The sequence below is a fragment of the Osmerus mordax genome, chromosome 25, assembly GCF_038355195.1.
Source record: "Osmerus mordax isolate fOsmMor3 chromosome 25, fOsmMor3.pri, whole genome shotgun sequence".
In the NCBI taxonomy this organism is placed as follows: Eukaryota; Metazoa; Chordata; class Actinopteri; order Osmeriformes; family Osmeridae; genus Osmerus; species Osmerus mordax.
The window spans coordinates 9,179,149-9,205,275 of NC_090074.1; the positions used below are offsets into that span (position 1 = coordinate 9,179,149).

Here is a 26,127-nt window from a genome sequence, read left to right on the forward strand (position 1 = left end):
GCAAAGCCTCTCAAGGCACCAGAATGAAGAGATTTTCCAGCTTCTTCGACTCTGATGGCGGTATAGCTCATTGTCACACAGGCAGGACCCACAACAGAAGTAAACAAGAAAACACTCGTCCCTGGGTGGGCTCGAACCACCATCCTTTCGGTTAACAGCCGAACGCGCTAACCAATTGCGCCACAGAGACCCTGTCTCCGCAGAACCATGAATGAAAAATGGAAGGAAACGCTGGGAGACGTTTGCCAAAACTCCCCATGAAGAAGAGGAGGAGGAGCGGCCATAGTAATAACTCTTCCTGTGATCTGTCAACGGGAGTTTGGGAAACAAAGACAACGACTCTGGTGGGACTCAAACCCACAACCTTTGAATGGCTTTTCTTTGCCCTGCCTAGAAGTGATGGCATGACTCACTTTGAGGAAGCAATCAGAGCTTGATTTTGCCAGTTCTGTAAAAGAGTGAGCTCTCACAGCGTCCGCAATTAAGAATTTTTTTTCCCAATGGAGGGCCACCCATAATGACCGCTGACCCCGACGTGATTTGAACACACAACCTTCTGATCTGGAGTCAGACACGCTACCGTTGCGCCACGAGGCCTGTGTGCATGTAAGGAGGCAACACTCGGACGTGGACTCTGATGTGCAAACGCTGTGCCGCAAAGTGCGCTGAGAGTACCAACTATGGCGTGAACGCCATCAGGATTGACGTCCCAATGGACGTCGCCAAGCTTCTCCTGGGATTCAACAAGATTACTTTAGTGCCTGTGCAACACTGCCTGAACGATTCCACAGAAGAAGTCCCCAAAAACGCAATTCTAATTGCAACCTGGCTGAGATCACGCAGACTAGAGACAGCTGCAGGGGTCACGAGACAGTCTCGTGACCCCTGCAGCTGTTCCTTGAAACCAATCTCATAACAAGTTCAAAATCAAACTCGTTCATACGATCCATATTGACCTTACATGAACAAATTCATTGTCAAAGACATTTTGACGGGTGCGTGCTCACTAATGTTGACGATTGGCAAAGTATTTCTATTCTTCAACGAGCAAACCCCGCTACACTTGCCAGGGATTCGCCATACGTTCCTTAAGGGTTTGTGTGGGCGAGGAGATTTACATGCGGAAGTTCCACAAAATACTCTGAGTTTTCTGTGCTTCCAGAGCCTGTATAGCTCAGTCGGCAGAGCATCAGACTTTTAATCTGAGGGTCCAGGGTTCAAGTCCCTGTTCGGGCGGCGTGTGTTCAAACCTTGTCGGAGCGGCCTGCCATTGTCTCTCTTATATACCTCACTTTGAGGAAACAATGGAAGCTTTTAATCTGAGGGTCCAGCGTTCAAGTCCCTGCGTGAGCTGTGTGTTCAAACTACACAGCGTGACTTATGGCACGCAGCAACCCTTGTCTCTGTTGCACGCCTTACTTTGAGACAAAGAATGCAAAAAGCCAGCTGTCACAAAGATTTCCGCTGACACTTAAGTTCCCTGACCGGGAATCGAACCCTGAATGTTCTGACACCTGAAGATGAGGACCAAGTTGCAAAACTAAGCGAGTCAAAGGCAGAGATTTCAACTGACCCTTAGGTTCCCTGACCGGGAATCGAACCCGGGTGGCGGCGGTGAAAGCGCCGAATCCTAGCCACTAGACCACCAGGGAGACTGTTAAAAGAGGATTGCCTCAGCAAGGGCTTTTTTTCTTGCGTGTCTGAACTGGAGGATGGGAGATTGCATGCCTTCCTCGCAAATAAAACCCCCCACTCGCTCACCCTTCGATAGCTCAGTTGGTAGAGCGGAGGACTGTAGGTCAAAAGCGGTTAGAAATCCTTAGGTCGCTGGTTCAAATCCGGCTCGAAGGAGGGATGTTTTGGCCTAAAAATGTGGCCTATCTGGCGACAATGCAGCTCTCACAGCAGGGAGACCCCCCATTTTAAGAGAGGTCTCAAAACAGGTTTCCCTGACCGGGAATCGAACCCGGGCCGCGGCGGTGAGAGCGCCGAATCCTAGCCACTAGACCACCAGGGAGAGCTTGGCTTCCTCTGCTCGCTGTCAAAGATACATTTTACATTTACATTTAGTCATTTAGCAGACGCTCTTATCCAGAGCGACTTACAGTAAGTACAGGGACATTCCCCCCGAGGCAAGTAGGGTGAAGTGCCTTGCCCAAGGACACAACGTCATTCGGCAGAGCCAGGGATCGAACCAGCAACCTTCTGATTACTAGTCCGATTCCCTCCGATTCCCTCACCCCTCAGCCACCTGAAGATGAGGACCAAGTTGCAAAACTAAGCGAGTCAAAGGCAGAGATTTCAACTGACCCTTAGGTTCCCTGACCGGGAATCGAACCCGGGCCGCGGCGGTGAAAGCGCCGAATCCTAGCCACTAGACCACCAGGGAGACTTTTAAAAGAGGATTGCCTCAGCAAGGGCTTTTTTTCTTGCGTGTCTGAACTGGAGGATGGGAGATTGCATGCCTTCCTCGCAAATAAAACCTCCCACTCCCTCACCCTTCGATAGCTCAGTTGGTAGAGCGGAGGACTGTAGGTCAAAAGCGGTTAGAAATCCTTAGGTCGCTGGTTCAAATCCGGCTCGAAGGAGGAATGTTTTGGCCTAAAAATGTGGCCTCTCTGGCGACAATGCAACAAGGCTGCTCTCACAGAAGGGAGACCCCCATTTTAAGAGAGATCTCAAAACAGGTTTCCCTGACCAGGAATCGAACCCGGGCCGCGGCGGTGAGAGCGCCGAATCCTAGCCACTAGACCACCAGGGAGAGCTTGGCTTCCTCTTGGGCCAAAAAAGGCACCGCTGAGATTTGAACTCAGGATCTCCTGTTTACTAGACAGGCGCTTTGACCAACTAAGCCACGGCGCCTTGCTTAATGCTCCACGACGGGCTCAGGCTGCTGTGTTCTCTTTGGGTAGGTGCTTTGAGCTGGGGTCTACAGCGTCTTTGAAAGACACCTCCGAAGGTTATGCCCAGCATGCAGCAAAGCCTCTCAAGGCACCAGAATGAAGAGATTTTCCAGCTTCTTCGACTCTGATGGCGGTATAGCTCATTGTCACACAGGCAGGACCCACAACAGAAGTAAACAAGAAAACACTCGTCCCTGGGTGGGCTCGAACCACCATCCTTTCGGTTAACAGCCGAACGCGCTAACCAATTGCGCCACAGAGACCCTGTCTCCGCAGAACCATGAATGAAAAATGGAAGGAAACGCTGGGAGACGTTTGCCAAAACTCCCCATGAAGAAGAGGAGGAGGAGCGGCCATAGTAATAACTCTTCCTGTGATCTGTCAACGGGAGTTTGGGAAACAAAGACAACGACTCTGGTGGGACTCAAACCCACAACCTTTGAATGGCTTTTCTTTGCCCTGCCTAGAAGTGATGGCATGACTCACTTTGAGGAAGCAATCAGAGCTTGATTTTGCCAGTTCTGTAAAAGAGTGAGCTCTCACAGCGTCCGCAATTAAGAATTTTTTTTCCCAATGGAGGGCCACCCATAATGACCGCTGACCCCGACGTGATTTGAACACACAACCTTCTGATCTGGAGTCAGACGCGCTACCGTTGCGCCACGAGGCCTGTGTGCATGTAAGGAGGCAACACTCGGACGTGGACTCTGATGTGCAAACGCTGTGCCGCAAAGTGCGCTGAGAGTACCAACTATGGCGTGAACGCCATCAGGATTGACGTCCCAATGGACGTCGCCAAGCTTCTCCTGGGATTCAACAAGATTACTTTAGTGCCTGTGCAACACTGCCTGAACGATTCCACAGAAGAAGTCCCCAAAAACGCAATTCTAATTGCAACCTGGCTGAGATCACGCAGACTAGAGACAGCTGCAGGGGTCACGAGACAGTCTCGTGACCCCTGCAGCTGTTCCTTGAAACCAATCTCATAACAAGTTCAAAATCAAACTCGTTCATACGATCCATATTGACCTTACATGAACAAATTCATTGTCAAAGACATTTTGACGGGTGCGTGCTCACTAATGTTGACGATTGGCAAAGTATTTCTATTCTTCAACGAGCAAACCCCGCTACACTTGCCAGGGATTCGCCATACGTTCCTTAAGGGTTTGTGTGGGCGAGGAGATTTACATGCGGAAGTTCCACAAAATACTCTGAGTTTTCTGTGCTTCCAGAGCCTGTATAGCTCAGTCGGCAGAGCATCAGACTTTTAATCTGAGGGTCCAGGGTTCAAGTCCCTGTTCGGGCGGCGTGTGTTCAAACCTTGTCGGAGCGGCCTGCCACTGTCTCTCTTATATACCTCACTTTGAGGAAACAATGGAAGCTTTTAATCTGAGGGTCCAGCGTTCAAGTCCCTGCGTGAGCTGTGTGTTCAAACTACACAGCGTGACTTATGGCACGCAGCAACCCTTGTCTCTGTTGCACGCCTTACTTTGAGACAAAGAATGCAAAAAGCCAGCTGTCACAAAGATTTCCGCTGACACTTAAGTTCCCTGACCGGGAATCGAACCCTGAATGTTCTGACACCTGAAGATGAGGACCAAGTTGCAAAACTAAGCGAGTCAAAGGCAGAGATTTCAACTGACCCTTAGGTTCCCTGACCGGGAATCGAACCCGGGCCGCGGCGGTGAAAGCGCCGAATCCTAGCCACTAGACCACCAGGGAGACTCTTAAAAGAGGATTGCCTCAGCAAGGGCCTTTTTTCTTGCGTGTCTGAACTGGAGGATGGGAGATTGCATGCCTTCCTCGCAAATAAAACCCCCCACTCGCTCACCCTTCGATAGCTCAGTTGGTAGAGCGGAGGACTGTAGGTCAAAAGCGGTTAGAAATCCTTAGGTCGCTGGTTCAAATCCGGCTCGAAGGAGGGATGTTTTGGCCTAAAAATGTGGCCTATCTGGCGACAATGCAGCTCTCACAGCAGGGAGACCCCCCATTTTAAGAGAGGTCTCAAAACAGGTTTCCCTGACCGGGAATCGAACCCGGGCCGCGGCGGTGAGAGCGCCGAATCCTAGCCACTAGACCACCAGGGAGAGCTTGGCTTCCTCTGCTCGCTGTCAAAGATACATTTTACATTTACATTTAGTCATTTAGCAGACGCTCTTATCCAGAGCGACTTACAGTAAGTACAGGGACATTCCCCCCGAGGCAAGTAGGGTGAAGTGCCTTGCCCAAGGACACAACGTCATTCGGCAGAGCCAGGGATCGAACCAGCAACCTTCTGATTACTAGTCCGATTCCCTCCGATTCCCTCACCCCTCAGCCACCTGAAGATGAGGACCGAGTTGCAAAACTAAGCGAGTCAAAGGCAGAGATTTCAACTGACCCTTAAGTTCCCTGACCGGGAATCGAACCCGGGCCGCGGCGGTGAAAGCGCCGAATCCTAGCCACTAGACCACCAGGGAGACTTTTAAAAGAGGATTGCCTCAGCAAGGGCTTTTTTTCTTGCGTGTCTGAACTGGAGGATGGGAGATTGCATGCCTTCCTCGCAAATAAAACCTCCCACTCCCTCACCCTTCGATAGCTCAGTTGGTAGAGCGGAGGACTGTAGGTCAAAAGCGGTTAGAAATCCTTAGGTCGCTGGTTCAAATCCGGCTCGAAGGCGGAATGTTTTGGCCTAAAAATGTGGCCTCTCTGGCGACAATGCAACAAGGCTGCTCTCACAGAAGGGAGACCCCCATTTTAAGAGAGATCTCAAAACAGGTTTCCCTGACCAGGAATCGAACCCGGGCCGCGGCGGTGAGAGCGCCGAATCCTAGCCACTAGACCACCAGGGAGACTCTTAAAAGAGGATTGCCTCAGCAAGGGCTTTTTTTCTTGCGTGTCTGAACTGGAGGATGGGAGATTGCATGCCTTCCTCGCAAATAAAACCTCCCACTCCCTCACCCTTCGATAGCTCAGTTGGTAGAGCGGAGGACTGTAGGTCAAAAGCGGTTAGAAATCCTTAGGTCGCTGGTTCAAATCCGGCTCGAAGGAGGAATGTTTTGGCCTAAAAATGTGGCCTCTCTGGCGACAATGCAACAAGGCTGCTCTCACAGAAGGGAGACCCCCATTTTAAGAGAGATCTCAAAACAGGTTTCCCTGACCAGGAATCGAACCCGGGCCGCGGCGGTGAGAGCGCCGAATCCTAGCCACTAGACCACCAGGGAGAGCTTGGCTTCCTCTTGGGCCAAAAAAGGCACCGCTGAGATTTGAACTCAGGATCTCCTGTTTACTAGACAGGCGCTTTGACCAACTAAGCCACGGCGCCTTGCTTAATGCTCCACGACGGGCTCAGGCTGCTGTGTTCTCTTTGGGTAGGTGCTTTGAGCTGGGGTCTACAGCGTCTTTGAAAGACACCTCCGAAGGTTATGCCCAGCATGCAGCAAAGCCTCTCAAGGCACCAGAATGAAGAGATTTTCCAGCTTCTTCGACTCTGATGGCGGTATAGCTCATTGTCACACAGGCAGGACCCACAACAGAAGTAAACAAGAAAACACTCGTCCCTGGGTGGGCTCGAACCACCATCCTTTCGGTTAACAGCCGAACGCGCTAACCAATTGCGCCACAGAGACCCTGTCTCCGCAGAACCATGAATGAAAAATGGAAGGAAACGCTGGGAGACGTTTGCCAAAACTCCCCATGAAGAAGAGGAGGAGGAGCGGCCATAGTAATAACTCTTCCTGTGATCTGTCAACGGGAGTTTGGGAAACAAAGACAACGACTCTGGTGGGACTCAAACCCACAACCTTTGAATGGCTTTTCTTTGCCCTGCCTAGAAGTGATGGCATGACTCACTTTGAGGAAGCAATCAGAGCTTGATTTTGCCAGTTCTGTAAAAGAGTGAGCTCTCACAGCGTCCGCAATTAAGAATTTTTTTTCCCAATGGAGGGCCACCCATAATGACCGCTGACCCCGACGTGATTTGAACACACAACCTTCTGATCTGGAGTCAGACGCGCTACCGTTGCGCCACGAGGCCTGTGTGCATGTAAGGAGGCAACACTCGGACGTGGACTCTGATGTGCAAACGCTGTGCCGCAAAGTGCGCTGAGAGTACCAACTATGGCGTGAACGCCATCAGGATTGACGTCCCAATGGACGTCGCCAAGCTTCTCCTGGGATTCAACAAGATTACTTTAGTGCCTGTGCAACACTGCCTGAACGATTCCACAGAAGAAGTCCCCAAAAACGCAATTCTAATTGCAACCTGGCTGAGATCACGCAGACTAGAGACAGCTGCAGGGGTCACGAGACAGTCTCGTGACCCCTGCAGCTGTTCCTTGAAACCAATCTCATAACAAGTTCAAAATCAAACTCGTTCATACGATCCATATTGACCTTACATGAACAAATTCATTGTCAAAGACATTTTGACGGGTGCGTGCTCACTAATGTTGACGATTGGCAAAGTATTTCTATTCTTCAACGAGCAAACCCCGCTACACTTGCCAGGGATTCGCCATACGTTCCTTAAGGGTTTGTGTGGGCGAGGAGATTTACATGCGGAAGTTCCACAAAATACTCTGAGTTTTCTGTGCTTCCAGAGCCTGTATAGCTCAGTCGGCAGAGCATCAGACTTTTAATCTGAGGGTCCAGGGTTCAAGTCCCTGTTCGGGCGGCGTGTGTTCAAACCTTGTCGGAGCGGCCTGCCACTGTCTCTCTTATATACCTCACTTTGAGGAAACAATGGAAGCTTTTAATCTGAGGGTCCAGCGTTCAAGTCCCTGCGTGAGCTGTGTGTTCAAACTACACAGCGTGACTTATGGCACGCAGCAACCCTTGTCTCTGTTGCACGCCTTACTTTGAGACAAAGAATGCAAAAAGCCAGCTGTCACAAAGATTTCCGCTGACACTTAAGTTCCCTGACCGGGAATCGAACCCTGAATGTTCTGACACCTGAAGATGAGGACCAAGTTGCAAAACTAAGCGAGTCAAAGGCAGAGATTTCAACTGACCCTTAGGTTCCCTGACCGGGAATCGAACCCGGGCCGCGGCGGTGAAAGCGCCGAATCCTAGCCACTAGACCACCAGGGAGACTCTTAAAAGAGGATTGCCTCAGCAAGGGCCTTTTTTCTTGCGTGTCTGAACTGGAGGATGGGAGATTGCATGCCTTCCTCGCAAATAAAACCCCCCACTCGCTCACCCTTCGATAGCTCAGTTGGTAGAGCGGAGGACTGTAGGTCAAAAGCGGTTAGAAATCCTTAGGTCGCTGGTTCAAATCCTGCTCGAAGGAGGGATGTTTTGGCCTAAAAATGTGGCCTATCTGGCGACAATGCAGCTCTCACAGCAGGGAGACCCCCCATTTTAAGAGAGGTCTCAAAACAGGTTTCCCTGACCGGGAATCGAACCCGGGCCGCGGCGGTGAGAGCGCCGAATCCTAGCCACTAGACCACCAGGGAGAGCTTGGCTTCCTCTGCTCGCTGTCAAAGATACATTTTACATTTACATTTAGTCATTTAGCAGACGCTCTTATCCAGAGCGACTTACAGTAAGTACAGGGACATTCCCCCCGAGGCAAGTAGGGTGAAGTGCCTTGCCCAAGGACACAACGTCATTCGGCAGAGCCAGGGATCGAACCAGCAACCTTCTGATTACTAGTCCGATTCCCTCCGATTCCCTCACCCCTCAGCCACCTGAAGATGAGGACCGAGTTGCAAAACTAAGCGAGTCAAAGGCAGAGATTTCAACTGACCCTTAAGTTCCCTGACCGGGAATCGAACCCGGGCCGCGGCGGTGAAAGCGCCGAATCCTAGCCACTAGACCACCAGGGAGCCTTTTAAAAGAGGATTGCCTCAGCAAGGGCTTTTTTTCTTGCGTGTCTGAACTGGAGGATGGGAGATTGCATGCCTTCCTCGCAAATAAAACCTCCCACTCCCTCACCCTTCGATAGCTCAGTTGGTAGAGCGGAGGACTGTAGGTCAAAAGCGGTTAGAAATCCTTAGGTCGCTGGTTCAAATCCGGCTCGAAGGCGGAATGTTTTGGCCTAAAAATGTGGCCTCTCTGGCGACAATGCAACAAGGCTGCTCTCACAGAAGGGAGACCCCCATTTTAAGAGAGATCTCAAAACAGGTTTCCCTGACCAGGAATCGAACCCGGGCCGCGGCGGTGAGAGCGCCGAATCCTAGCCACTAGACCACCAGGGAGACTCTTAAAAGAGGATTGCCTCAGCAAGGGCTTTTTTTCTTGCGTGTCTGAACTGGAGGATGGGAGATTGCATGCCTTCCTCGCAAATAAAACCTCCCACTCCCTCACCCTTCGATAGCTCAGTTGGTAGAGCGGAGGACTGTAGGTCAAAAGCGGTTAGAAATCCTTAGGTCGCTGGTTCAAATCCGGCTCGAAGGAGGAATGTTTTGGCCTAAAAATGTGGCCTCTCTGGCGACAATGCAACAAGGCTGCTCTCACAGAAGGGAGACCCCCATTTTAAGAGAGATCTCAAAACAGGTTTCCCTGACCAGGAATCGAACCCGGGCCGCGGCGGTGAGAGCGCCGAATCCTAGCCACTAGACCACCAGGGAGAGCTTGGCTTCCTCTTGGGCCAAAAAAGGCACCGCTGAGATTTGAACTCAGGATCTCCTGTTTACTAGACAGGCGCTTTGACCAACTAAGCCACGGCGCCTTGCTTAATGCTCCACGACGGGCTCAGGCTGCTGTGTTCTCTTTGGGTAGGTGCTTTGAGCTGGGGTCTACAGCGTCTTTGAAAGACACCTCCGAAGGTTATGCCCAGCATGCAGCAAAGCCTCTCAAGGCACCAGAATGAAGAGATTTTCCAGCTTCTTCGACTCTGATGGCGGTATAGCTCATTGTCACACAGGCAGGACCCACAACAGAAGTAAACAAGAAAACACTCGTCCCTGGGTGGGCTCGAACCACCATCCTTTCGGTTAACAGCCGAACGCGCTAACCAATTGCGCCACAGAGACCCTGTCTCCGCAGAACCATGAATGAAAAATGGAAGGAAACGCTGGGAGACGTTTGCCAAAACTCCCCATGAAGAAGAGGAGGAGGAGCGGCCATAGTAATAACTCTTCCTGTGATCTGTCAACGGGAGTTTGGGAAACAAAGACAACGACTCTGGTGGGACTCAAACCCACAACCTTTGAATGGCTTTTCTTTGCCCTGCCTAGAAGTGATGGCATGACTCACTTTGAGGAAGCAATCAGAGCTTGATTTTGCCAGTTCTGTAAAAGAGTGAGCTCTCACAGCGTCCGCAATTAAGAATTTTTTTTCCCAATGGAGGGCCACCCATAATGACCGCTGACCCCGACGTGATTTGAACACACAACCTTCTGATCTGGAGTCAGACGCGCTACCGTTGCGCCACGAGGCCTGTGTGCATGTAAGGAGGCAACACTCGGACGTGGACTCTGATGTGCAAACGCTGTGCCGCAAAGTGCGCTGAGAGTACCAACTATGGCGTGAACGCCATCAGGATTGACGTCCCAATGGACGTCGCCAAGCTTCTCCTGGGATTCAACAAGATTACTTTAGTGCCTGTGCAACACTGCCTGAACGATTCCACAGAAGAAGTCCCCAAAAACGCAATTCTAATTGCAACCTGGCTGAGATCACGCAGACTAGAGACAGCTGCAGGGGTCACGAGACAGTCTCGTGACCCCTGCAGCTGTTCCTTGAAACCAATCTCATAACAAGTTCAAAATCAAACTCGTTCATACGATCCATATTGACCTTACATGAACAAATTCATTGTCAAAGACATTTTGACGGGTGCGTGCTCACTAATGTTGACGATTGGCAAAGTATTTCTATTCTTCAACGAGCAAACCCCGCTACACTTGCCAGGGATTCGCCATACGTTCCTTAAGGGTTTGTGTGGGCGAGGAGATTTACATGCGGAAGTTCCACAAAATACTCTGAGTTTTCTGTGCTTCCAGAGCCTGTATAGCTCAGTCGGCAGAGCATCAGACTTTTAATCTGAGGGTCCAGGGTTCAAGTCCCTGTTCGGGCGGCGTGTGTTCAAACCTTGTCGGAGCGGCCTGCCACTGTCTCTCTTATATACCTCACTTTGAGGAAACAATGGAAGCTTTTAATCTGAGGGTCCAGCGTTCAAGTCCCTGCGTGAGCTGTGTGTTCAAACTACACAGCGTGACTTATGGCACGCAGCAACCCTTGTCTCTGTTGCACGCCTTACTTTGAGACAAAGAATGCAAAAAGCCAGCTGTCACAAAGATTTCCGCTGACACTTAAGTTCCCTGACCGGGAATCGAACCCTGAATGTTCTGACACCTGAAGATGAGGACCAAGTTGCAAAACTAAGCGAGTCAAAGGCAGAGATTTCAACTGACCCTTAGGTTCCCTGACCGGGAATCGAACCCGGGCCGCGGCGGTGAAAGCGCCGAATCCTAGCCACTAGACCACCAGGGAGACTCTTAAAAGAGGATTGCCTCAGCAAGGGCTTTTTTTCTTGCGTGTCTGAACTGGAGGATGGGAGATTGCATGCCTTCCTCGCAAATAAAACCCCCCACTCGCTCACCCTTCGATAGCTCAGTTGGTAGAGCGGAGGACTGTAGGTCAAAAGCGGTTAGAAATCCTTAGGTCGCTGGTTCAAATCCGGCTCGAAGGAGGGATGTTTTGGCCTAAAAATGTGGCCTATCTGGCGACAATGCAGCTCTCACAGCAGGGAGACCCCCCATTTTAAGAGAGGTCTCAAAACAGGTTTCCCTGACCGGGAATCGAACCCGGGCCGCGGCGGTGAGAGCGCCGAATCCTAGCCACTAGACCACCAGGGAGAGCTTGGCTTCCTCTGCTCGCTGTCAAAGATACATTTTACATTTACATTTAGTCATTTAGCAGACGCTCTTATCCAGAGCGACTTACAGTAAGTACAGGGACATTCCCCCCGAGGCAAGTAGGGTGAAGTGCCTTGCCCAAGGACACAACGTCATTCGGCAGAGCCAGGGATCGAACCAGCAACCTTCTGATTACTAGTCCGATTCCCTCCGATTCCCTCACCCCTCAGCCACCTGAAGATGAGGACCGAGTTGCAAAACTAAGCGAGTCAAAGGCAGAGATTTCAACTGACCCTTAAGTTCCCTGACCGGGAATCGAACCCGGGCCGCGGCGGTGAAAGCGCCGAATCCTAGCCACTAGACCACCAGGGAGACTTTTAAAAGAGGATTGCCTCAGCAAGGGCTTTTTTTCTTGCGTGTCTGAACTGGAGGATGGGAGATTGCATGCCTTCCTCGCAAATAAAACCTCCCACTCCCTCACCCTTCGATAGCTCAGTTGGTAGAGCGGAGGACTGTAGGTCAAAAGCGGTTAGAAATCCTTAGGCCGCTGGTTCAAATCCGGCTCGAAGGAGGAATGTTTTGGCCTAAAAATGTGGCCTCTCTGGCGACAATGCAACAAGGCTGCTCTCACAGAAGGGAGACCCCCATTTTAAGAGAGATCTCAAAACAGGTTTCCCTGACCAGGAATCGAACCCGGGCCGCGGCGGTGAGAGCGCCGAATCCTAGCCACTAGACCACCAGGGAGACTCTTAAAAGAGGATTGCCTCAGCAAGGGCTTTTTTTCTTGCGTGTCTGAACTGGAGGATGGGAGATTGCATGCCTTCCTCGCAAATAAAACCTCCTACTCGCTCACCCTTCGATAGCTCAGTTGGTAGAGCGGAGGACTGTAGGTCAAAAGCGGTTAGAAATCCTTAGGTCGCTGGTTCAAATCCGGCTCGAAGGAGGGATGTTTTGGCCTAAAAATGTGGCCTATCTGGCGTCAATGCAGCTCTCACAGCAGGGACACCCCCATTTTAAGAGAGGTCTCAAAACAGGTTTCCCTGACCGGGAATCGAACCCGGGCCGCGGCGGTGAGAGCGCCGAATCCTAGCCACTAGACCACCAGGGAGAGCTTGGCTTCCTCTTGGGCCAAAAAAGGCACCGCTGAGATTTGAACTCAGGATCTCCTGTTTACTAGACAGGCGCTTTGACCAACTAAGCCACGGCGCCTTGCTTAATGCTCCACGACGGGCTCAGGCTGCTGTGTTCTCTTTGGGTAGGTGCTTTGAGCTGGGGTCTACAGCGTCTTTGAAAGACACCTCCGAAGGTTATGCCCAGCATGCAGCAAAGCCTCTCAAGGCACCAGAATGAAGAGATTTTCCAGCTTCTTCGACTCTGATGGCGGTATAGCTCATTGTCACACAGGCAGGACCCACAACAGAAGTAAACAAGAAAACACTCGTCCCTGGGTGGGCTCGAACCACCATCCTTTCGGTTAACAGCCGAACGCGCTAACCAATTGCGCCACAGAGACCCTGTCTCCGCAGAACCATGAATGAAAAATGGAAGGAAACGCTGGGAGACGTTTGCCAAAACTCCCCATGAAGAAGAGGAGGAGGAGCGGCCATAGTAATAACTCTTCCTGTGATCTGTCAACGGGAGTTTGGGAAACAAAGACAACGACTCTGGTGGGACTCAAACCCACAACCTTTGAATGGCTTTTCTTTGCCCTGCCTAGAAGTGATGGCATGACTCACTTTGAGGAAGCAATCAGAGCTTGATTTTGCCAGTTCTGTAAAAGAGTGAGCTCTCACAGCGTCCGCAATTAAGAATTTTTTTTCCCAATGGAGGGCCACCCATAATGACCGCTGACCCCGACGTGATTTGAACACACAACCTTCTGATCTGGAGTCAGACGCGCTACCGTTGCGCCACGAGGCCTGTGTGCATGTAAGGAGGCAACACTCGGACGTGGACTCTGATGTGCAAACGCTGTGCCGCAAAGTGCGCTGAGAGTACCAACTATGGCGTGAACGCCATCAGGATTGACGTCCCAATGGACGTCGCCAAGCTTCTCCTGGGATTCAACAAGATTACTTTAGTGCCTGTGCAACACTGCCTGAACGATTCCACAGAAGAAGTCCCCAAAAACGCAATTCTAATTGCAACCTGGCTGAGATCACGCAGACTAGAGACAGCTGCAGGGGTCACGAGACAGTCTCGTGACCCCTGCAGCTGTTCCTTGAAACCAATCTCATAACAAGTTCAAAATCAAACTCGTTCATACGATCCATATTGACCTTACATGAACAAATTCATTGTCAAAGACATTTTGACGGGTGCGTGCTCACTAATGTTGACGATTGGCAAAGTATTTCTATTCTTCAACGAGCAAACCCCGCTACACTTGCCAGGGATTCGCCATACGTTCCTTAAGGGTTTGTGTGGGCGAGGAGATTTACATGCGGAAGTTCCACAAAATACTCTGAGTTTTCTGTGCTTCCAGAGCCTGTATAGCTCAGTCGGCAGAGCATCAGACTTTTAATCTGAGGGTCCAGGGTTCAAGTCCCTGTTCGGGCGGCGTGTGTTCAAACCTTGTCGGAGCGGCCTGCCACTGTCTCTCTTATATACCTCACTTTGAGGAAACAATGGAAGCTTTTAATCTGAGGGTCCAGCGTTCAAGTCCCTGCGTGAGCTGTGTGTTCAAACTACACAGCGTGACTTATGGCACGCAGCAACCCTTGTCTCTGTTGCACGCCTTACTTTGAGACAAAGAATGCAAAAAGCCAGCTGTCACAAAGATTTCCGCTGACACTTAAGTTCCCTGACCGGGAATCGAACCCTGAATGTTCTGACACCTGAAGATGAGGACCAAGTTGCAAAACTAAGCGAGTCAAAGGCAGAGATTTCAACTGACCCTTAGGTTCCCTGACCGGGAATCGAACCCGGGCCGCGGCGGTGAAAGCGCCGAATCCTAGCCACTAGACCACCAGGGAGACTCTTAAAAGAGGATTGCCTCAGCAAGGGCCTTTTTTCTTGCGTGTCTGAACTGGAGGATGGGAGATTGCATGCCTTCCTCGCAAATAAAACCCCCCACTCGCTCACCCTTCGATAGCTCAGTTGGTAGAGCGGAGGACTGTAGGTCAAAAGCGGTTAGAAATCCTTAGGTCGCTGGTTCAAATCCGGCTCGAAGGAGGGATGTTTTGGCCTAAAAATGTGGCCTATCTGGCGACAATGCAGCTCTCACAGCAGGGAGACCCCCCATTTTAAGAGAGGTCTCAAAACAGGTTTCCCTGACCGGGAATCGAACCCGGGCCGCGGCGGTGAGAGCGCCGAATCCTAGCCACTAGACCACCAGGGAGAGCTTGGCTTCCTCTGCTCGCTGTCAAAGATACATTTTACATTTACATTTAGTCATTTAGCAGACGCTCTTATCCAGAGCGACTTACAGTAAGTACAGGGACATTCCCCCCGAGGCAAGTAGGGTGAAGTGCCTTGCCCAAGGACACAACGTCATTCGGCAGAGCCAGGGATCGAACCAGCAACCTTCTGATTACTAGTCCGATTCCCTCCGATTCCCTCACCCCTCAGCCACCTGAAGATGAGGACCAAGTTGCAAAACTAAGCGAGTCAAAGGCAGAGATTTCAACTGACCCTTAGGTTCCCTGACCGGGAATCGAACCCGGGCCGCGGCGGTGAAAGCGCCGAATCCTAGCCACTAGACCACCAGGGAGACTTTTAAAAGTGGATTGCCTCAGCAAGGGCTTTTTTTCTTGCGTGTCTGAACTGGAGGATGGGAGATTGCATGCCTTCCTCGCAAATAAAACCTCCCACTCCCTCACCCTTCGATAGCTCAGTTGGTAGAGCGGAGGACTGTAGGTCAAAAGCGGTTAGAAATCCTTAGGTCGCTGGTTCAAATCCGGCTCGAAGGAGGAATGTTTTGGCCTAAAAATGTGGCCTCTCTGGCGACAATGCAACAAGGCTGCTCTCACAGAAGGGAGACCCCCATTTTAAGAGAGATCTCAAAACAGGTTTCCCTGACCAGGAATCGAACCCGGGCCGCGGCGGTGAGAGCGCCGAATCCTAGCCACTAGACCACCAGGGAGAGCTTGGCTTCCTCTTGGGCCAAAAAAGGCACCGCTGAGATTTGAACTCAGGATCTCCTGTTTACTAGACAGGCGCTTTGACCAACTAAGCCACGGCGCCTTGCTTAATGCTCCACGACGGGCTCAGGCTGCTGTGTTCTCTTTGGGTAGGTGCTTTGAGCTGGGGTCTACAGCGTCTTTGAAAGACACCTCCGAAGGTTATGCCCAGCATGCAGCAAAGCCTCTCAAGGCACCAGAATGAAGAGATTTTCCAGCTTCTTCGACTCTGATGGCGGTATAGCTCATTGTCACACAGGCAGGACCCACAACAGAAGTAAACAAGAAAACACTCGTCCCTGGGTGGGCTCGAACCACCATCCTTTCGGTTAACAGCCGAACGCGCTAACCAATTGCGCCACAGAGACCCTGTCTCCGCAGAACCATGAATGAAAAATGGAAGGAAACGCTGGGAGACGTTTGCCAAAACTCCCCATGAAGAAGAGGAGGAGGAGCGGCCATAGTAATAACTCTTCCTGTGATCTGTCAACGGGAGTTTGGGAAACAAAGACAACGACTCTGGTGGGACTCAAACCCACAACCTTTGAATGGCTTTTCTTTGCCCTGCCTAGAAGTGATGGCATGACTCACTTTGAGGAAGCAATCAGAGCTTGATTTTGCCAGTTCTGTAAAAGAGTGAGCTCTCACAGCGTCCGCAATTAAGAATTTTTTTTCCCAATGGAGGGCCACCCATAATGACCGCTGACCCCGACGTGATTTGAACACACAACCTTCTGATCTGGAGTCAGACGCGCTACCGTTGCGCCACGAGGCCTGTGTGCATGTAAGGAGGCAACACTCGGACGTGGACTCTGATGTGCAAACGCTGTGCCGCAAAGTGCGCTGAGAGTACCAACTATGGCGTGAACGCCATCAGGATTGACGTCCCAATGGACGTCGCCAAGCTTCTCCTGGGATTCAACAAGATTACTTTAGTGCCTGTGCAACACTGCCTGAACGATTCCACAGAAGAAGTCCCCAAAAACGCAATTCTAATTGCAACCTGGCTGAGATCACGCAGACTAGAGACAGCTGCAGGGGTCACGAGACAGTCTCGTGACCCCTGCAGCTGTTCCTTGAAACCAATCTCATAACAAGTTCAAAATCAAACTCGTTCATACGATCCATATTGACCTTACATGAACAAATTCATTGTCAAAGACATTTTGACGGGTGCGTGCTCACTAATGTTGACGATTGGCAAAGTATTTCTATTCTTCAACGAGCAAACCCCGCTACACTTGCCAGGGATTCGCCATACGTTCCTTAAGGGTTTGTGTGGGCGAGGAGATTTACATGCGGAAGTTCCACAAAATACTCTGAGTTTTCTGTGCTTCCAGAGCCTGTATAGCTCAGTCGGCAGAGCATCAGACTTTTAATCTGAGGGTCCAGGGTTCAAGTCCCTGTTCGGGCGGCGTGTGTTCAAACCTTGTCGGAGCGGCCTGCCACTGTCTCTCTTATATACCTCACTTTGAGGAAACAATGGAAGCTTTTAATCTGAGGGTCCAGCGTTCAAGTCCCTGCGTGAGCTGTGTGTTCAAACTACACAGCGTGACTTATGGCACGCAGCAACCCTTGTCTCTGTTGCACGCCTTACTTTGAGACAAAGAATGCAAAAAGCCAGCTGTCACAAAGATTTCCGCTGACACTTAAGTTCCCTGACCGGGAATCGAACCCTGAATGTTCTGACACCTGAAGATGAGGACCAAGTTGCAAAACTAAGCGAGTCAAAGGCAGAGATTTCAACTGACCCTTAGGTTCCCTGACCGGGAATCGAACCCGGGCCGCGGCGGTGAAAGCGCCGAATCCTAGCCACTAGACCACCAGGGAGACTCTTAAAAGAGGATTGCCTCAGCAAGGGCTTTTTTTCTTGCGTGTCTGAACTGGAGGATGGGAGATTGCATGCCTTCCTCGCAAATAAAACCCCCCACTCGCTCACCCTTCGATAGCTCAGTTGGTAGAGCGGAGGACTGTAGGTCAAAAGCGGTTAGAAATCCTTAGGTCGCTGGTTCAAATCCGGCTCGAAGGAGGGATGTTTTGGCCTAAAAATGTGGCCTATCTGGCGACAATGCAGCTCTCACAGCAGGGAGACCCCCCATTTTAAGAGAGGTCTCAAAACAGGTTTCCCTGACCGGGAATCGAACCCGGGCCGCGGCGGTGAGAGCGCCGAATCCTAGCCACTAGACCACCAGGGAGAGCTTGGCTTCCTCTGCTCGCTGTCAAAGATACATTTTACATTTACATTTAGTCATTTAGCAGACGCTCTTATCCAGAGCGACTTACAGTAAGTACAGGGACATTCCCCCCGAGGCAAGTAGGGTGAAGTGCCTTGCCCAAGGACACAACGTCATTCGGCAGAGCCAGGGATCGAACCAGCAACCTTCTGATTACTAGTCCGATTCCCTCCGATTCCCTCACCCCTCAGCCACCTGAAGATGAGGACCGAGTTGCAAAACTAAGCGAGTCAAAGGCAGAGATTTCAACTGACCCTTAAGTTCCCTGACCGGGAATCGAACCCGGGCCGCGGCGGTGAAAGCGCCGAATCCTAGCCACTAGACCACCAGGGAGACTTTTAAAAGAGGATTGCCTCAGCAAGGGCTTTTTTTCTTGCGTGTCTGAACTGGAGGATGGGAGATTGCATGCCTTCCTCGCAAATAAAACCTCCCACTCCCTCACCCTTCGATAGCTCAGTTGGTAGAGCGGAGGACTGTAGGTCAAAAGCGGTTAGAAATCCTTAGGTCGCTGGTTCAAATCCGGCTCGAAGGAGGAATGTTTTGGCCTAAAAATGTGGCCTCTCTGGCGACAATGCAACAAGGCTGCTCTCACAGAAGGGAGACCCCCATTTTAAGAGAGATCTCAAAACAGGTTTCCCTGACCAGGAATCGAACCCGGGCCGCGGCGGTGAGAGCGCCGAATCCTAGCCACTAGACCACCAGGGAGACTCTTAAAAGAGGATTGCCTCAGCAAGGGCTTTTTTTCTTGCGTGTCTGAACTGGAGGATGGGAGATTGCATGCCTTCCTCGCAAATAAAACCTCCTACTCGCTCACCCTTCGATAGCTCAGTTGGTAGAGCGGAGGACTGTAGGTCAAAAGCGGTTAGAAATCCTTAGGTCGCTGGTTCAAATCCGGCTCGAAGGAGGGATGTTTTGGCCTAAAAATGTGGCCTATCTGGCGTCAATGCAGCTCTCACAGCAGGGACACCCCCATTTTAAGAGAGGTCTCAAAACAGGTTTCCCTGACCGGGAATCGAACCCGGGCCGCGGCGGTGAGAGCGCCGAATCCTAGCCACTAGACCACCAGGGAGAGCTTGGCTTCCTCTTGGGCCAAAAAAGGCACCGCTGAGATTTGAACTCAGGATCTCCTGTTTACTAGACAGGCGCTTTGACCAACTAAGCCACGGCGCCTTGCTTAATGCTCCACGACGGGCTCAGGCTGCTGTGTTCTCTTTGGGTAGGTGCTTTGAGCTGGGGTCTACAGCGTCTTTGAAAGACACCTCCGAAGGTTATGCCCAGCATGCAGCAAAGCCTCTCAAGGCACCAGAATGAAGAGATTTTCCAGCTTCTTCGACTCTGATGGCGGTATAGCTCATTGTCACACAGGCAGGACCCACAACAGAAGTAAACAAGAAAACACTCGTCCCTGGGTGGGCTCGAACCACCATCCTTTCGGTTAACAGCCGAACGCGCTAACCAATTGCGCCACAGAGACCCTGTCTCCGCAGAACCATGAATGAAAAATGGAAGGAAACGCTGGGAGACGTTTGCCAAAACTCCCCATGAAGAAGAGGAGGAGGAGCGGCCATAGTAATAACTCTTCCTGTGATCTGTCAACGGGAGTTTGGGAAACAAAGACAACGACTCTGGTGGGACTCAAACCCACAACCTTTGAATGGCTTTTCTTTGCCCTGCCTAGAAGTGATGGCATGACTCACTTTGAGGAAGCAATCAGAGCTTGATTTTGCCAGTTCTGTAAAAGAGTGAGCTCTCACAGCGTCCGCAATTAAGAATTTTTTTTCCCAATGGAGGGCCACCCATAATGACCGCTGACCCCGACGTGATTTGAACACACAACCTTCTGATCTGGAGTCAGACGCGCTACCGTTGCGCCACGAGGCCTGTGTGCATGTAAGGAGGCAACACTCGGACGTGGACTCTGATGTGCAAACGCTGTGCCGCAAAGTGCGCTGAGAGTACCAACTATGGCGTGAACGCCATCAGGATTGACGTCCCAATGGACGTCGCCAAGCTTCTCCTGGGATTCAACAAGATTACTTTAGTGCCTGTGCAACACTGCCTGAACGATTCCACAGAAGAAGTCCCCAAAAACGCAATTCTAATTGCAACCTGGCTGAGATCACGCAGACTAGAGACAGCTGCAGGGGTCACGAGACAGTCTCGTGACCCCTGCAGCTGTTCCTTGAAACCAATCTCATAACAAGTTCAAAATCAAACTCGTTCATACGATCCATATTGACCTTACATGAACAAATTCATTGTCAAAGACATTTTGACGGGTGCGTGCTCACTAATGTTGACGATTGGCAAAGTATTTCTATTCTTCAACGAGCAAACCCCGCTACACTTGCCAGGGATTCGCCATACGTTCCTTAAGGGTTTGTGTGGGCGAGGAGATTTACATGCGGAAGTTCCACAAAATACTCTGAGTTTTCTGTGCTTCCAGAGCCTGTATAGCTCAGTCGGCAGAGCATCAGACTTTTAATCTGAGGGTCCAGGGTTCAAGTCCCTGTTCGGGCGGCGTGTGTTCAAACCTTGTCGGAGCGGCCTGCCACTGTCTCTCTTATATACCTCACTTTGAGGAAACAATGGAAGCTTTTAATCTGAGGGTCCAGCGTTCAAGTCCCTGCGTGAGCTGTGTGTTCAAACTACACAGCGTGACTTATGGCACGCAGCAACCCTTGTCTCTGTTGCACGCCTTACTTTGAGACAAAGAATGCAAAAAGCCAGCTGTCACAAAGATTTCCGCTGACACTTAAGTTCCCTGACCGGGAATCGAACCCTGAATGTTCTGACACCTGAAGATGAGGACCAAGTTGCAAAACTAAGCGAGTCAAAGGCAGAGATTTCAACTGACCCTTAGGTTCCCTGACCGGGAATCGAACCCGGGCCGCGGCGGTGAAAGCGCCGAATCCTAGCCACTAGACCACCAGGGAGACTCTTAAAAGAGGATTGCCTCAGCAAGGGCCTTTTTTCTTGCGTGTCTGAACTGGAGGATGGGAGATTGCATGCCTTCCTCGCAAATAAAACCCCCCACTCGCTCACCCTTCGATAGCTCAGTTGGTAGAGCGGAGGACTGTAGGTCAAAAGCGGTTAGAAATCCTTAGGTCGCTGGTTCAAATCCGGCTCGAAGGAGGGATGTTTTGGCCTAAAAATGTGGCCTATCTGGCGACAATGCAGCTCTCACAGCAGGGAGACCCCCCATTTTAAGAGAGGTCTCAAAACAGGTTTCCCTGACCGGGAATCGAACCCGGGCCGCGGCGGTGAGAGCGCCGAATCCTAGCCACTAGACCACCAGGGAGAGCTTGGCTTCCTCTGCTCGCTGTCAAAGATACATTTTACATTTACATTTAGTCATTTAGCAGACGCTCTTATCCAGAGCGACTTACAGTAAGTACAGGGACATTCCCCCCGAGGCAAGTAGGGTGAAGTGCCTTGCCCAAGGACACAACGTCAGTTGGCACGGCCGGAAAACGAACTGGCAACCTTCAGGTTACTAGCCCGCTTCCCTCACCGCTCAGCCACCTGACGCCCCAGATTGTTTTTGTGTGTTACATAGAGAATTGTGTGTTGTGTTTGTCAAAAAGTGTTTTATGTAACTGAAAACTGAGTCAAAGGCAGAGAATTAGTGTATGGTTTTGCAGATTTGGTGTGTGTTTCTGGTGTTTGTGTCGGGTTTCAGAAATTGTGTGACAAGGAATTTGTGTGTAAGCCATTGAAAAAAGCTAATGCAGCAAAGTCATTTGCCAACCATGCTATGACAGGCCTATTACTGATGAAAGGATATCCCTGCATTTGAGGACAAGTGAGGAAATGTATACGTAGAAAAAGACAGACTCACTGAATATCTTGTTTGGAATAGAAAGTGGATTTCTTGTTTTTGTGAGTCGTTTCTTGGACAGACACTCAGAGTACCTTAGGTCAGGTAAAGGTGCTCTCAGAGTACCTTGAGTCAGGTAAAGGTGCTCTCGGAGTACCTGTATCACAAGCTTCATTATGATGAAGAAATAAAGCCTCTATGATGACCCTGGAGTCTCTGGCCCCGTTTACATGGAGGAAAAACACATATATTTTCATGCAGTTTGGCCTTTCATTTACACGAACACTGAGGTTTTATCACAGAAAACAATCATTTCTAAAAACTCCGGCCAAAGTGGAGATTTCTGAAAACTCAGTTTTTGTGTTTGCGTGTGCACTAGGTTAAACAGAGTTTTAGGCTCTCAAACATCACAGTATGCGACTAAAAATGCATTACGTCATGTGAGCGTCCTATGTTTACAGTTTCTTACTGATCTTGGATGCTGTCAAAGAACTTATATTGACTCTTTGATGCTGTTAAGGTAGTGCTCATTTATGCGTTAATGCAAACCCTTTTGGCCTGTTTGTATTTACAAACACAACTGATTTTTATATCGACGAGCAGAGGCGAACATTTTGAGAATTCTGATTGGTTTGCATGGCTTTATCCTTCTCGTTACACTGCCGCCTACAGGTTTGGCATAGTTATGATGGCGCTTGGGGGCGTATTTATGCGGGTTCATGTAAACAGAAACATTTTTGAAAACGATCTTGTGTGTATGTTATTTTTGAAAACGGAGGGGCAGAAATATTCGTTTCTGTAAATACCCGGCTATGTGTAAACGTGGCCTCTATCTGCTTATGGTGAATGTGCATATCTGTCTTTTGATTTACCTGTTAATGCTATAGTATGAGAGGCCGTATAGGCCATAATTCATACTTGGTCTCACATACACGCCATGACCTCACATATATACCATTATACTCTCACATATATACCATTATACTCTTGCACATAAACTACTTGGTCTCACATACAACACCATAACCTCACATATATACCATTATACTCTCACATATATACCATTATACTCTCACATATGTACCATTATACTCTCACATATATACCATTATACTCTTGCACATAAACTACTTGGTCTCACATATACACCATTATACTCTCACATATATACCATTATACTCTCACATATACACCATTATACTCTTGCACTTAAACTGGCATACTCTCTTACACACACACAAATACCCTCTTATATGCACCATCATACTAAAGTATGACAATATATGTAAGAGACAAATAGTATGTGTGAAACAGAATGTTAGTATATGTACGAGAATAACACGATGTGTAAGAGAGAATACTTGTCTATGTGAGAGAGAATACTTGTCTATGTGAGAGAGAATACTTGTCTATGTGAGAGAGAATACTTGTCTATGTGAGAGAGAATACTTGTCTATGTGAGAGAGTTTGATTGAAACGGAAGGCAGTTTGATTGAAAAGGAAGTAGTACTGAATTCTCAGTTCCTGATTGGCTTACACATGAAGAAGGATTTGGGGTAGATGTAGCTAACGCCCACCTTCTCTATCAAGACGAGACTGAGTGACATGACAAGATGGATTCATTAATAACATTTTGCATACTCCAAATCCTGCGGCGTCATTGTCAGAAATGTTGTATCAAAGACGACAGCCATACACGGGGGCTGTTTCTAACGCTAACGTTGACAATGAAATGCGCCGGCTCTTCAGACCTGGATCAGGTGCATACTCGGCTAATTAAAGACGTCAACGGTTAAAACCCCAGTGCCACGGGACAGTATTCACACAGGCATTGGCTTTAATTTAAATGATAGTTTGTTTCATCAATTGAAAAACTGATCTAGGACTTTTGACTCAAGTAGTGGGGGTCGGTATAGCTTCCTAAACAACTATGGAATTCTACATTTGAGTTTTTTAGTGGATTTGCTTGAATCGTTGTCAGAAATGTTGGAATCAAAGACGACAGACATCCACAGTGGCTATTTCTAACACTAACGATGAAATGCGCCGGCTCTTCAGACCTGGATCAGGTGCATCAAGGAGCGGCAGCAGCCCTCTGTCAGGAGCTAGTCTTAATGCCAGCCAAATGATGGCGCAATCCCAATATCAAACTCTGCAGTATTTCGGTTAAGACTTGACAAAAAATGTGTTTGGCGTGTGGTGCGTTTTGGAATTGTTATTGTGATGTGTTCCCATCGTATTTAAGACGAAATAGTTTACAAAGAAGAGGTTTGTTAATGTGACTGTATACATATCTCACTCATACTGGCTAATCAGCTAACACGTTAAAGTAGCTTAGTCTACATCCAAAGTCGCTGTCGTGAAACTAGCCTCATTTTCACAAAAAGCTTTGGGGTAAAATTAAAAACCTTTAAAAACGTCTACATTTATCCAATATTATTGTGCAAGTATTTTAGTATAGTTAATATGTAATTTAATTCCATAATGTCTCCAGGAATAACTGTAAAAACGTATTTCAGGAACGGGTCTGTCCTCCCTACATTAACGCTGCAGCATTTGGAGTATTCAAAATGTTATTAATAAGTCCAATGGCTTCATTAAGCCGCCCACTCTCTGCCATCTTGCCATGTCACTCAGTCTCGTCTTGATAGGGAAGGTGGGCATTAGCTACATCTACCCCAAATCCTTCTTCTTCATGTGTAAGCCAATCAGGAACTGAGAATTCAGTACTACTTCCTTTTCAATCAAACTGCCTTCCGTTTCAATCAAACTCTCTCACATAGACAAGTATTCTCTCTCACATAGATAAGTATTCTCTCTCACATAGACAAGTATTCTCTCTTACACATCCTGTTATTCTCTTACATATAGTAACATTCTGTTTCACACATACTATTTGTCTCTTACATATATTGTCATACTTTAGTATGATGGTGCATATAAGACGGTATTTTTGTGTGTGTAAGAGAGTATGCCAGTTTATGTGCAAGAGTATAATGGTGTATATGTGAGAGTATAATAGTGTATATGTGAGAGTATAATGGTGTATATGTGAGAGTATAATGGTGTATATGTGAGAGTATGATAGTGTATATGTGAGAGTATAATGGTGTATATGTGAGAGTATAATGGTATATATGTGAGAGTATAATGGTATATATGTGAGAGTATAATGGTGTATATGTGAGAGTATAATGGTATATATGTGAGGTCATGGCGTGTATGTGAGAGTATAATGGTGTATATGTGAGAGTATAATGGTATATATGTGAGAGTATAATGGTATATACGTGAGAGTATAATGGTATATATGTGAGAGTTTAATGGTATATATGTGAGGTCATGGCGTGTATGTGAGATCAAGTATGAATTAAGGCCTATACGGCCTCTCATACTATAGCATTGTGTCCAACCACAAAATACACATCAGTACATCAGAATCTTAGAACCTTTAGTTTTCTAAGTCAACGCACACCTCCCTGTGCTATAGCTTTGTTAGGAAAACAAACAGGATCGTTACACTCCAACTGCAATATAACTTGTTTATTGACAATGATCAGATACAGTAGAGTGTTCCGGACGGTAGTGAGTCTCTGTGATGGTCTACTCCTGATATCCACTCAGCCCAGCGAGTTCCAGCCAGGTGAGAAACTCCCAGTCCTCGTCCGTACTGCTGAAAGTACATTTCTGGCTCCATGGCAACGGTCCTTACGTTGTCCGGGAGAAAGTGGGCCAGGAGACCTGCAGGGTACAAGAACTGAGAGGCAGGAAACCAGAACAAACATCCCACATCAGCCTCCTGGAGAGCCTATGTCCAAGTGTCCTTGAGCAAGACACTGGACCCCAAGCTGCTCCCGATGAACAGGCAAGCCTTGCATGGCAGCTCCGTCGCCGTGGGTGTGTATGAATGGGTGAATGAGAGGTATAATGTAAAGTGCTGTGGTTGCCGGGATGGGCGAATGTGGCTCAGAGGGTAGAGAGAGAGTTTGATTCCCAACTCCTCCAGGCCATGTGTCCAAATGTCCTTGAGCAAGACACTGGACCCCAAGTTGCATGTGAATGGATGAATGAGGGGCATAATGTAAAGCACTTTGGTTGCCGGGACGGGCGGCTGTGGCTCAGAGGGTAGAGAGAGAGTTCTATCCCCAAATCCTCCAGGCAGGAACGTGCACAGATAGACCCCTAGTGGTGCTCAAGCACCTGCCCTTTTGCCCTGGATGAGAAAAGTGCCCCTTCTGCTGGAGCCCTATTTTTTCTTCATTC

At 49.2% G+C, this 26,127-nt stretch overlaps 43 non-coding genes across 43 annotated transcripts; 2 read left to right on the forward strand and 41 right to left on the reverse strand.

Moving 5' to 3' along the window:
* Positions 1 to 116: 116 nt before the first annotated feature.
* On the reverse strand, positions 117 to 190 carry trnan-guu (transfer RNA asparagine (anticodon GUU)). The gene has a single exon. It is a non-coding gene; the product is annotated as a tRNA-Asn (tRNA).
* A 335-nt stretch (positions 191 to 525) lies between these two features.
* trnaw-cca (transfer RNA tryptophan (anticodon CCA)) lies at positions 526 to 597 on the reverse strand. Its single transcript has one exon. It is a non-coding gene; the product is annotated as a tRNA-Trp (tRNA).
* Positions 598 to 1,945: 1,348 nt separating this feature from the next.
* trnae-cuc (transfer RNA glutamic acid (anticodon CUC)) lies at positions 1,946 to 2,017 on the reverse strand. The gene has a single exon. It is a non-coding gene; the product is annotated as a tRNA-Glu (tRNA).
* A 300-nt stretch (positions 2,018 to 2,317) lies between these two features.
* trnae-uuc (transfer RNA glutamic acid (anticodon UUC)) lies at positions 2,318 to 2,389 on the reverse strand. Its single transcript has one exon. It is a non-coding gene; the product is annotated as a tRNA-Glu (tRNA).
* A 399-nt stretch (positions 2,390 to 2,788) lies between these two features.
* Positions 2,789 to 2,862, reverse strand: trnat-agu (transfer RNA threonine (anticodon AGU)). Its single transcript has one exon. It is a non-coding gene; the product is annotated as a tRNA-Thr (tRNA).
* Positions 2,863 to 3,092: 230 nt separating this feature from the next.
* trnan-guu (transfer RNA asparagine (anticodon GUU)) lies at positions 3,093 to 3,166 on the reverse strand. The gene has a single exon. It is a non-coding gene; the product is annotated as a tRNA-Asn (tRNA).
* Positions 3,167 to 3,501: 335 nt separating this feature from the next.
* trnaw-cca (transfer RNA tryptophan (anticodon CCA)) lies at positions 3,502 to 3,573 on the reverse strand. The gene has a single exon. It is a non-coding gene; the product is annotated as a tRNA-Trp (tRNA).
* A 983-nt stretch (positions 3,574 to 4,556) lies between these two features.
* On the reverse strand, positions 4,557 to 4,628 carry trnae-uuc (transfer RNA glutamic acid (anticodon UUC)). Its single transcript has one exon. It is a non-coding gene; the product is annotated as a tRNA-Glu (tRNA).
* A 293-nt stretch (positions 4,629 to 4,921) lies between these two features.
* Positions 4,922 to 4,993, reverse strand: trnae-cuc (transfer RNA glutamic acid (anticodon CUC)). Its single transcript has one exon. It is a non-coding gene; the product is annotated as a tRNA-Glu (tRNA).
* Positions 4,994 to 5,293: 300 nt separating this feature from the next.
* On the reverse strand, positions 5,294 to 5,365 carry trnae-uuc (transfer RNA glutamic acid (anticodon UUC)). The gene has a single exon. It is a non-coding gene; the product is annotated as a tRNA-Glu (tRNA).
* Positions 5,366 to 6,136: 771 nt separating this feature from the next.
* trnat-agu (transfer RNA threonine (anticodon AGU)) lies at positions 6,137 to 6,210 on the reverse strand. The gene has a single exon. It is a non-coding gene; the product is annotated as a tRNA-Thr (tRNA).
* A 230-nt stretch (positions 6,211 to 6,440) lies between these two features.
* On the reverse strand, positions 6,441 to 6,514 carry trnan-guu (transfer RNA asparagine (anticodon GUU)). The gene has a single exon. It is a non-coding gene; the product is annotated as a tRNA-Asn (tRNA).
* A 335-nt stretch (positions 6,515 to 6,849) lies between these two features.
* On the reverse strand, positions 6,850 to 6,921 carry trnaw-cca (transfer RNA tryptophan (anticodon CCA)). Its single transcript has one exon. It is a non-coding gene; the product is annotated as a tRNA-Trp (tRNA).
* Positions 6,922 to 7,904: 983 nt separating this feature from the next.
* Positions 7,905 to 7,976, reverse strand: trnae-uuc (transfer RNA glutamic acid (anticodon UUC)). Its single transcript has one exon. It is a non-coding gene; the product is annotated as a tRNA-Glu (tRNA).
* Positions 7,977 to 8,269: 293 nt separating this feature from the next.
* Positions 8,270 to 8,341, reverse strand: trnae-cuc (transfer RNA glutamic acid (anticodon CUC)). Its single transcript has one exon. It is a non-coding gene; the product is annotated as a tRNA-Glu (tRNA).
* Positions 8,342 to 8,641: 300 nt separating this feature from the next.
* trnae-uuc (transfer RNA glutamic acid (anticodon UUC)) lies at positions 8,642 to 8,713 on the reverse strand. The gene has a single exon. It is a non-coding gene; the product is annotated as a tRNA-Glu (tRNA).
* Positions 8,714 to 9,484: 771 nt separating this feature from the next.
* trnat-agu (transfer RNA threonine (anticodon AGU)) lies at positions 9,485 to 9,558 on the reverse strand. The gene has a single exon. It is a non-coding gene; the product is annotated as a tRNA-Thr (tRNA).
* A 230-nt stretch (positions 9,559 to 9,788) lies between these two features.
* trnan-guu (transfer RNA asparagine (anticodon GUU)) lies at positions 9,789 to 9,862 on the reverse strand. Its single transcript has one exon. It is a non-coding gene; the product is annotated as a tRNA-Asn (tRNA).
* A 335-nt stretch (positions 9,863 to 10,197) lies between these two features.
* trnaw-cca (transfer RNA tryptophan (anticodon CCA)) lies at positions 10,198 to 10,269 on the reverse strand. Its single transcript has one exon. It is a non-coding gene; the product is annotated as a tRNA-Trp (tRNA).
* A 983-nt stretch (positions 10,270 to 11,252) lies between these two features.
* trnae-uuc (transfer RNA glutamic acid (anticodon UUC)) lies at positions 11,253 to 11,324 on the reverse strand. Its single transcript has one exon. It is a non-coding gene; the product is annotated as a tRNA-Glu (tRNA).
* A 293-nt stretch (positions 11,325 to 11,617) lies between these two features.
* Positions 11,618 to 11,689, reverse strand: trnae-cuc (transfer RNA glutamic acid (anticodon CUC)). The gene has a single exon. It is a non-coding gene; the product is annotated as a tRNA-Glu (tRNA).
* Positions 11,690 to 11,989: 300 nt separating this feature from the next.
* Positions 11,990 to 12,061, reverse strand: trnae-uuc (transfer RNA glutamic acid (anticodon UUC)). The gene has a single exon. It is a non-coding gene; the product is annotated as a tRNA-Glu (tRNA).
* Positions 12,062 to 12,725: 664 nt separating this feature from the next.
* trnae-cuc (transfer RNA glutamic acid (anticodon CUC)) lies at positions 12,726 to 12,797 on the reverse strand. The gene has a single exon. It is a non-coding gene; the product is annotated as a tRNA-Glu (tRNA).
* A 27-nt stretch (positions 12,798 to 12,824) lies between these two features.
* trnat-agu (transfer RNA threonine (anticodon AGU)) lies at positions 12,825 to 12,898 on the reverse strand. The gene has a single exon. It is a non-coding gene; the product is annotated as a tRNA-Thr (tRNA).
* Positions 12,899 to 13,128: 230 nt separating this feature from the next.
* Positions 13,129 to 13,202, reverse strand: trnan-guu (transfer RNA asparagine (anticodon GUU)). The gene has a single exon. It is a non-coding gene; the product is annotated as a tRNA-Asn (tRNA).
* A 335-nt stretch (positions 13,203 to 13,537) lies between these two features.
* Positions 13,538 to 13,609, reverse strand: trnaw-cca (transfer RNA tryptophan (anticodon CCA)). Its single transcript has one exon. It is a non-coding gene; the product is annotated as a tRNA-Trp (tRNA).
* Positions 13,610 to 14,592: 983 nt separating this feature from the next.
* trnae-uuc (transfer RNA glutamic acid (anticodon UUC)) lies at positions 14,593 to 14,664 on the reverse strand. The gene has a single exon. It is a non-coding gene; the product is annotated as a tRNA-Glu (tRNA).
* Positions 14,665 to 14,957: 293 nt separating this feature from the next.
* Positions 14,958 to 15,029, reverse strand: trnae-cuc (transfer RNA glutamic acid (anticodon CUC)). Its single transcript has one exon. It is a non-coding gene; the product is annotated as a tRNA-Glu (tRNA).
* A 300-nt stretch (positions 15,030 to 15,329) lies between these two features.
* trnae-uuc (transfer RNA glutamic acid (anticodon UUC)) lies at positions 15,330 to 15,401 on the reverse strand. Its single transcript has one exon. It is a non-coding gene; the product is annotated as a tRNA-Glu (tRNA).
* A 399-nt stretch (positions 15,402 to 15,800) lies between these two features.
* trnat-agu (transfer RNA threonine (anticodon AGU)) lies at positions 15,801 to 15,874 on the reverse strand. Its single transcript has one exon. It is a non-coding gene; the product is annotated as a tRNA-Thr (tRNA).
* A 230-nt stretch (positions 15,875 to 16,104) lies between these two features.
* Positions 16,105 to 16,178, reverse strand: trnan-guu (transfer RNA asparagine (anticodon GUU)). The gene has a single exon. It is a non-coding gene; the product is annotated as a tRNA-Asn (tRNA).
* Positions 16,179 to 16,513: 335 nt separating this feature from the next.
* trnaw-cca (transfer RNA tryptophan (anticodon CCA)) lies at positions 16,514 to 16,585 on the reverse strand. The gene has a single exon. It is a non-coding gene; the product is annotated as a tRNA-Trp (tRNA).
* Positions 16,586 to 17,151: 566 nt separating this feature from the next.
* trnak-uuu (transfer RNA lysine (anticodon UUU)) lies at positions 17,152 to 17,224 on the forward strand. Its single transcript has one exon. It is a non-coding gene; the product is annotated as a tRNA-Lys (tRNA).
* Positions 17,225 to 17,568: 344 nt separating this feature from the next.
* trnae-uuc (transfer RNA glutamic acid (anticodon UUC)) lies at positions 17,569 to 17,640 on the reverse strand. The gene has a single exon. It is a non-coding gene; the product is annotated as a tRNA-Glu (tRNA).
* A 293-nt stretch (positions 17,641 to 17,933) lies between these two features.
* Positions 17,934 to 18,005, reverse strand: trnae-cuc (transfer RNA glutamic acid (anticodon CUC)). Its single transcript has one exon. It is a non-coding gene; the product is annotated as a tRNA-Glu (tRNA).
* A 300-nt stretch (positions 18,006 to 18,305) lies between these two features.
* trnae-uuc (transfer RNA glutamic acid (anticodon UUC)) lies at positions 18,306 to 18,377 on the reverse strand. The gene has a single exon. It is a non-coding gene; the product is annotated as a tRNA-Glu (tRNA).
* A 664-nt stretch (positions 18,378 to 19,041) lies between these two features.
* On the reverse strand, positions 19,042 to 19,113 carry trnae-cuc (transfer RNA glutamic acid (anticodon CUC)). The gene has a single exon. It is a non-coding gene; the product is annotated as a tRNA-Glu (tRNA).
* A 27-nt stretch (positions 19,114 to 19,140) lies between these two features.
* Positions 19,141 to 19,214, reverse strand: trnat-agu (transfer RNA threonine (anticodon AGU)). The gene has a single exon. It is a non-coding gene; the product is annotated as a tRNA-Thr (tRNA).
* A 230-nt stretch (positions 19,215 to 19,444) lies between these two features.
* Positions 19,445 to 19,518, reverse strand: trnan-guu (transfer RNA asparagine (anticodon GUU)). Its single transcript has one exon. It is a non-coding gene; the product is annotated as a tRNA-Asn (tRNA).
* Positions 19,519 to 19,853: 335 nt separating this feature from the next.
* On the reverse strand, positions 19,854 to 19,925 carry trnaw-cca (transfer RNA tryptophan (anticodon CCA)). Its single transcript has one exon. It is a non-coding gene; the product is annotated as a tRNA-Trp (tRNA).
* Positions 19,926 to 20,491: 566 nt separating this feature from the next.
* trnak-uuu (transfer RNA lysine (anticodon UUU)) lies at positions 20,492 to 20,564 on the forward strand. Its single transcript has one exon. It is a non-coding gene; the product is annotated as a tRNA-Lys (tRNA).
* Positions 20,565 to 20,908: 344 nt separating this feature from the next.
* trnae-uuc (transfer RNA glutamic acid (anticodon UUC)) lies at positions 20,909 to 20,980 on the reverse strand. The gene has a single exon. It is a non-coding gene; the product is annotated as a tRNA-Glu (tRNA).
* A 293-nt stretch (positions 20,981 to 21,273) lies between these two features.
* Positions 21,274 to 21,345, reverse strand: trnae-cuc (transfer RNA glutamic acid (anticodon CUC)). The gene has a single exon. It is a non-coding gene; the product is annotated as a tRNA-Glu (tRNA).
* Positions 21,346 to 26,127: the final 4,782 nt, after the last annotated feature.